The sequence below is a fragment of the Nerophis ophidion genome, linkage group LG23, assembly GCF_033978795.1.
Source record: "Nerophis ophidion isolate RoL-2023_Sa linkage group LG23, RoL_Noph_v1.0, whole genome shotgun sequence".
Taxonomy (NCBI): Eukaryota; Metazoa; Chordata; class Actinopteri; order Syngnathiformes; family Syngnathidae; genus Nerophis; species Nerophis ophidion.
The window spans coordinates 14,823,808-14,831,307 of NC_084633.1; the positions used below are offsets into that span (position 1 = coordinate 14,823,808).

Here is a 7,500-nt window from a genome sequence, read left to right on the forward strand (position 1 = left end):
CACTATAAAACACAACTATCAAGTGTAAAAGAAGTTAACTGCTATAAAATAAATACAATAAAAGTGTAAAAAGAAGTCAACCACTACGAAACAAATACAATTAAAGTGTAAAAATTATTTAACCACAATAAAACAGAAATATTGAGTGTAAAATAAGTTAATCACTTCAAAACAAATACAATTAAAGTGTAAAAAGAAGTTAACCACCATAAAACACAACTATTAAGTGTAAAATAAGTCCACCACTACAAAACAAATACAATTAAAGTGTAAGAAGAAGTTAACTTTTAACTTAAAAAACAAATACTATACAAGTGTAAAATAAGTTCAACACTATATAACACAACTATCAAGTGTAAAAGAAGTTAACCGCTACAAAATGAATGCAATTAAAGTGTAAAAAGAAGTTAACCACTACGAAACAAATACAATTAAAGTGTAAAAAGAAGTTAACCTTTATAAAACACAACTATTAATTGTGAAATAAGTCAACCACTACAAAACAAATAAAATTAAAGTGTAAAAAGAAGTTAACAACGATAAAACAGTACTAGACAAGTGTAAAAACATGTTAACCACTAGAAAACCAATAATATACAAGTGTAAAAAGAAGTTAACCACTATAAAACACAACTATTAATTGTGAAATAAGTCAACCACTACAAAAAAATAAAATTAAAGTGTAAAAAGAAGTTAAGAACGCTAAAACAGTACTAGACAAGTGTAAAAACATGTTACCCACTAGAAAACCAATAATATACAAGTGTAAAAAGGAGTTAACCATTATAAAAGACAACTGTTAAGTGTAAAATTAATTCAACCACTGACACTAACTATCATTGGTACTTTAACTTTTAACTAAAAAACAAATACTATACAAGTGTAAAATAACTTTAACACTATAAAACACAACTATCAAGTGTAAAAGAAGTTAACTGCTATAAAATAAATACAATAAAAGTGTAAAAAGAAGTCAACCACTACGAAACAAATACAATTAAAGTGTAAAAATTATTTAACCACTATAAAACAGAAATATTGAGTGTAAAATGAGTTAATAACTTAAAAAAAAATACAATTAATGTGTAAAAAGAAGTTAAACACCATAAAACACAACTATTAAGTGTAAAATAAGTCCACCCCTACAAAACAAATACAATTAAAGTGTAAGAAGAAGTTAACTTTTAACTTAAAAAACAAATACTATACAAGTGTAAAAAAAGTTCAAAACTATATAACACAACTATCAAGTGTAAAAGAAGTTAACTGCTACAAAATTAATGCAATTAAAGTGTAAAAAGAAGTTAACCACTACGAAACAAATACAATTAAAGTGTAAAAAGAAGTTAAATCTATAAAACACAACTATTAATTGTGAAATAAGTCAACCACTACAAAACAAATAAAATTAAAGTGTAAAAAGAAGTTAACGATAAAACAGTACTAGACAAGTGTAAAAACATGTTAACCACTAGAAAACCAATAATATACAAGTGTAAAAAGAAGTTAACCACTATAAAAGACAACTGTTAAGTGTAAAATAATTCAACCACTGACACTAATGATCATTGGTACGTCAACTTTTAACATAAAAAAAAATACTATACAAGTGTAAAATTTGTTTAACACTATACAACACAACTATTAAGTGTAAAAGAAGTTAACCGCTACAAAATAAATGTAATTAAAGTGTAAAAAGAAGTTAACCACTACGAAACAAATACAATTGAAGTGCAAAAATAAGTTAACTACTACAAAACAGAACTATTGAGTGTATAATAAGTTAACCACTACAAAATAAATACAATTAAAGTGCAAAAAGAAGTTAACCACTATAAAACACAACTGTTAAGTGTAAAATAAGTTAACTACTCCAAAACAAATACAATTAAAGTGTAAGAAGAAGGATAACCACAATAAAACAGTACTAGACAAGTGTATAAACACGTTAACCACTAGAAAAACAATAATATACAAGTGTAAAAAGAAATTAACCACTATAAAAGATAACTGTTAAGTGTACAATAATTCAACCACTGACACTAACTATCATTGGTACTTTAACTTTTAACTTAAAAACAAATACTATACAAGTGTAAAATTAGTTCAACACTATATAACACAACTATCAAGTGTAAAAAAAGTTAACCGCTACAAAATAAATGCAATTAAAGTGTAAAAAGAAGTTAACCACTACGAAACAAATACAATTAAAGTGCAAAAAGAAGTTAACCACTATAAAACACAACTATTAAGTGTAAAATAAGTTAACCACTACAAAACAAATACAATTAAATTGTAAGAAGAAGTTAACCATGATAAAACAGTACTAGACAAGTGTAAAAACACATTAACCACTAGAAAACCAATAATATACAAGTGTAAAAAGAAATTAACCACTATAAAAGACAACTGTTAAGTGTAAAATAATTCAACCACTGACACTAACTATCATTGGTACTTTAACTTTTAACTTAAAAAAACAAATACTATACAAGTGTAAAATAACATTAACACTATAAAACACAACTATCAAGTGTAAAAGAATGTAACTGCTATAAAATAAATACAATAAAAGTGTAAAAAGAAGTCAACCACTCCGAAACAAATACAATTAAAGTGTAAAATTATTTAACCACTATAAAACTGATATATTGAGTGTAAAATAAGTTAATCACTTCAAAACAAATACAATTAAAGTGTAAAAAGAAGTTAACCACCATAAAACACAACTATTAAGTGTAAAATAAGTCCACCACTACAAAACAAATACAATTAAAGTGTAAGGAGAAGTTAACTTTTAACTTAAAAAACAAATACTATTCAAGTGTAAAATAAGTTCAACACTATATAACACAACTATCAGGTGTAAAAAAAGTTAACCGCTACAAAATTAATGCAATTAAAGTGTAAAAAGAAGTTAACCACTACGAAACAAATACAATTAAAGTGTAAAAAGAAGTTAAATCTATAAAACACAACTATTAATTGTGAAATAAGTCAACCACTACAAAACAAATAAAATTAAAGTGTAAAAAGAAGTTAACGATAAAACAGTACTAGACAAGTGTAAAAACATGTTAACCACTAGAAAACCAATAATATACAAGTGTAAAAAGAAGTTAACCACTATAAAAGACAACTGTTAAGTGTAAAATAATTCAACCACTGACACTAATGATCATTGGTACGTCAACTTTTAACATAAAAAAAAATACTATACAAGTGTAAAATTTGTTTAACACTATACAACACAACTATTAAGTGTAAAAGAAGTTAACCGCTACAAAATAAATGTAATTAAAGTGTAAAAAGAAGTTAACCACTACGAAACAAATACAATTGAAGTGCAAAAATAAGTTAACTACTACAAAACAGAACTATTGAGTGTATAATAAGTTAACCACTACAAAATAAATACAATTAAAGTGCAAAAAGAAGTTAACCACTATAAAACACAACTGTTAAGTGTAAAATAAGTTAACTACTCCAAAACAAATACAATTAAAGTGTAAGAAGAAGGATAACCACAATAAAACAGTACTAGACAAGTGTATAAACACGTTAACCACTAGAAAACCAATAATATACAAGTGTAAAAAGAAATTAACCACCATAAAAGATAACTGTTAAGTGTACAATAATTCAACCACTGACACTAACTATCATTGGTACTTTAACTTTTAACTTTTAACTTAAAAAACAAATACTATACAAGTGTAAAATAACTTTAACACTATAAAACACAAATATCAAGTGTAAATGAAGTTAACTGCTATAAAATAAATACAATAAATGTGTGAAAAGAAGTCAACCACTCCGAAACAAATACAATTAAAGTGTAAAAATTATTTAACCACTATAAAACAGAAATATTGAGTGTAAAATAAGTTAATCACTTCAAAACAAATACAATTAAAGTGTAAAAAGAAGTTAACCACCATAAAACACAACTATTAAGTGTAAAATAAGTCCACCACTACAAAAAAATACAATTAAATTGTAAAAAGAAGTTCGCCACTATAAAACCAATTCCATACAAGTGTCAAAAGAAGTTAACCACTATAAAACACAACTATTAGGTGTTAAAAGAAATAAAACACTGTAAAACTCACCTATTAAGTGTAAAGATAACTTAACCTCAGTAAAACCTTTACTATATAAATGTAAAAAGAAGTTAACCACTATAAAACACTAAAGAAGTAAAATAAATACTATAAAAATGAATAAAGAAGCCAAATAAATACTATACAAGTGTATAAAGAAGTAAAATAAATATTATACAAGTGTATAAAGAAGTAAAATAAATACTATGCAGGTGTATAAAGAAGTAAAATAAATACTATAAAAGTGTATAAAGAAGTAAAATAAATACTATACAAGTGTATAAAGAAGTAAAATAAATACTATACAGGTGTATAAAGAAGTAAAATAAATACTATACAAGTGAATAAAGAAGTAAAATAAATACTATACAAGTGTATAAAGAAGTAAAATAAATAGTATACAGGTGTATAAAGAAGTAAAATAAACACTACAAGTGTATAAAGAAGTCAAATAAATACTATACAAGTGAATAAAGAAGTAAAATAAACACTATACAAGTGTATAAAGAAGTAAAACAAATACTATACAAGTGTATAAAGAAGTAAAATAAATACAGGTGTATAAAGAAGTGAAATAAACACTATACAAATGTATAAAGAAGCAAAATAAATACTATACAAATGTATAAAGAAGTAAAATAAATACTATACAAGTGTATAAAGAAGTAAAAAAAAATACTTTACAAGTGTATAAAGAAGTAAAATAAATACTATACAGGTGTATAAAGAAGTAAAATAAATACTATACAAGTGTATAAAGAAGAAAATAAATACTATACAAGTGTATAAAGAAGTAAAATAAACACTATACAAGTGTATTAAGAAGTAAAATAAATACTTTACATGTGTATAAAGAAGTAAAATAAATACTATACAAATGTACAAAGAAGCAAAATAAATACTATACAAGTGTATAAAGAAGTAAAATAAATACTTTACAGGTGTATAAAGAAGTCAAATAAATACTATACAAATGTATAAAGAAGTCAAATAAATACTATACAGGTGTATAAAGAAGTCAAATAAATACTATACAAATGTATAAAGAAGTAAAATAAATACCATACAAATGTATAAAGAAGTAAAATAAATACTATACAAATGTATAAAGAAGTAAAATAAATACTTTACAGGTGTATAAAGAAGTAAAATAAATACTATACAAATGTATAAAGAAGCAAAATAAATACTATACAAATGTATAAAGAAGTAAAATAAATACCATACAGGTGTATAAAGAAGTAAAATAAATACTATACAAATGTATAAAGAAGTAAAATAAATACTATACAGGTGTATAAAGAAGTAAAATAAATACTATACAAATGTATAAAGAAGTAAAATAAATACTATACAAATGTATAAAGAAGTAAAATAAATACTATACAAGTGTATAAAGAAGTAAAATAAATACTATACAAATGTATAAAGAAGTCAAATAAATACTATACAGGTGTATAAAGAAGTAAAATAAATACTATACAAATGTATAAAGAAGTAAAATAAATACTATACAAATTTATAAAGAAGTAAAATAAATACTTTACAGGTGTATAAAGAAGTAAAATAAATACTATACAAATGTATAAAGAAGTAAAATAAATACTATACAAATGTATAAAGAAGTAAAATAAACACTATACAAGTGTATAAAGAAGTAAAATAAATAGTATACAGGTGTATAAAGAAGTAAAATAAATACTATACAAATGTATAAAGAAGTAAAATAAACACTATACAAGTGTATAAAGAAGTAAAATAAATAGTATACAGGTGTATAAAGAAGTAAAATAAAAACTACAAGTGTATAAAGAAGTCAAATAAATACTATACAAGTGAATAAAGAAGTAAAATAAACACTATACAAGTGTATAAAGAAGTAAAACAAATACTATACAAGTGTATAAAGAAGTAAAATAAATACAGGTGTATAAAGAAGTGAAATAAACACTATACAAATGTATAAAGAAGCAAAATAAATACTATACAAATGTATAAAGAAGTAAAATAAATACTATACAAGTGTATAAAGAAGTAAAAAAAAAATACTTTACAAGTGTATAAAGAAGTAAAATAAATACTATACAGGTGTATAAAGAAGTAAAATAAATACTATACAAGTGTATAAAGAAGTAAAATAAACACTATACAAGTGTATTAAGAAGTAAAATAAATACTTTACATGTGTATAAAGAAGTAAAATAAATACTATACAAATGTACAAAGAAGCAAAATAAATACTATACAAGTGTATAAAGAAGTAAAATAAATACTTTACAGGTGTATAAAGAAGTCAAATAAATACTATACAAATGTATAAAGAAGTCAAATAAATACTATACAGGTGTATAAAGAAGTCAAATAAATACTATACAAATGTATAAAGAAGTAAAATAAATACTATACAAATGTATAAAGAAGTAAAATAAATACTTTACAGGTGTATAAAGAAGTAAAATAAATACTATACAAATGTATAAAGAAGCAAAATAAATACTATACAAATGTATAAAGAAGTAAAATAAATACCATACAGGTGTATAAAGAAGTAAAATAAATACTATACAAATGTATAAAGAAGTAAAATAAATACTATACAAATGTATAAAGAAGTAAAATAAATACTTTACAGGTGTATAAAGAAGTAAAATAAATACTATACAAATGTATAAAGAAGCAAAATAAATACTATACAAATGTATAAAGAAGTAAAATAAATACCATACAGGTGTATAAAGAAGTAAAATAAATACTATACAAATGTATAAAGAAGTAAAATAAATACCATACAGGTGTATAAAGAAGTAAAATAAATACTATACAGGTGTATAAAGAAGTAAAATAAATACTATACAAATGTATAAAGAAGTAAAATAAATACTATACAAATGTATAAAGAAGTAAAATAAATACTATACAAGTGTATAAAGAAGTAAAATAAATACTATACAAATGTATAAAGAAGTCAAATAAATACTATACAGGTGTATAAAGAAGTAAAATAAATACTATACAGGTGTATAAAGAAGTAAAATAAATACTATACAAATGTATAAAGAAGTAAAATAAATACTATACAAATGTATAAAGAAGTAAAATAAATACTATACAAATTTATAAAGAAGTAAAATAAATACTTTACAGGTGTATAAAGAAGTAAAATAAATACTATACAAATGTATAAAGAAGCAAAATAAATACTATACAAATGTATAAAGAAGTAAAATAAATACTATACAGGTGTATAAAGAAGTAAAATAAATACTATACAAATGTATAAAGAAGTAAAATAAATACTATACAAATGTATAAAGAAGCAAAATAAATACTATACAAATGTATAAAGAAGTAAAATAAATACTATACAGGTGTATAAAGAAGTAAAATAAATACT

At 22.6% G+C, this 7,500-nt stretch overlaps 1 protein-coding gene across 2 annotated transcripts in view; it reads left to right on the plus strand.

Annotated features, from left to right (window-relative positions):
* Positions 1-7,500, plus strand: part of baiap2a (BAR/IMD domain containing adaptor protein 2a) — a 256,159-nt gene that overhangs the window by 244,967 nt on the left and 3,692 nt on the right. The gene's annotated exons all lie outside the window — the stretch shown is intronic.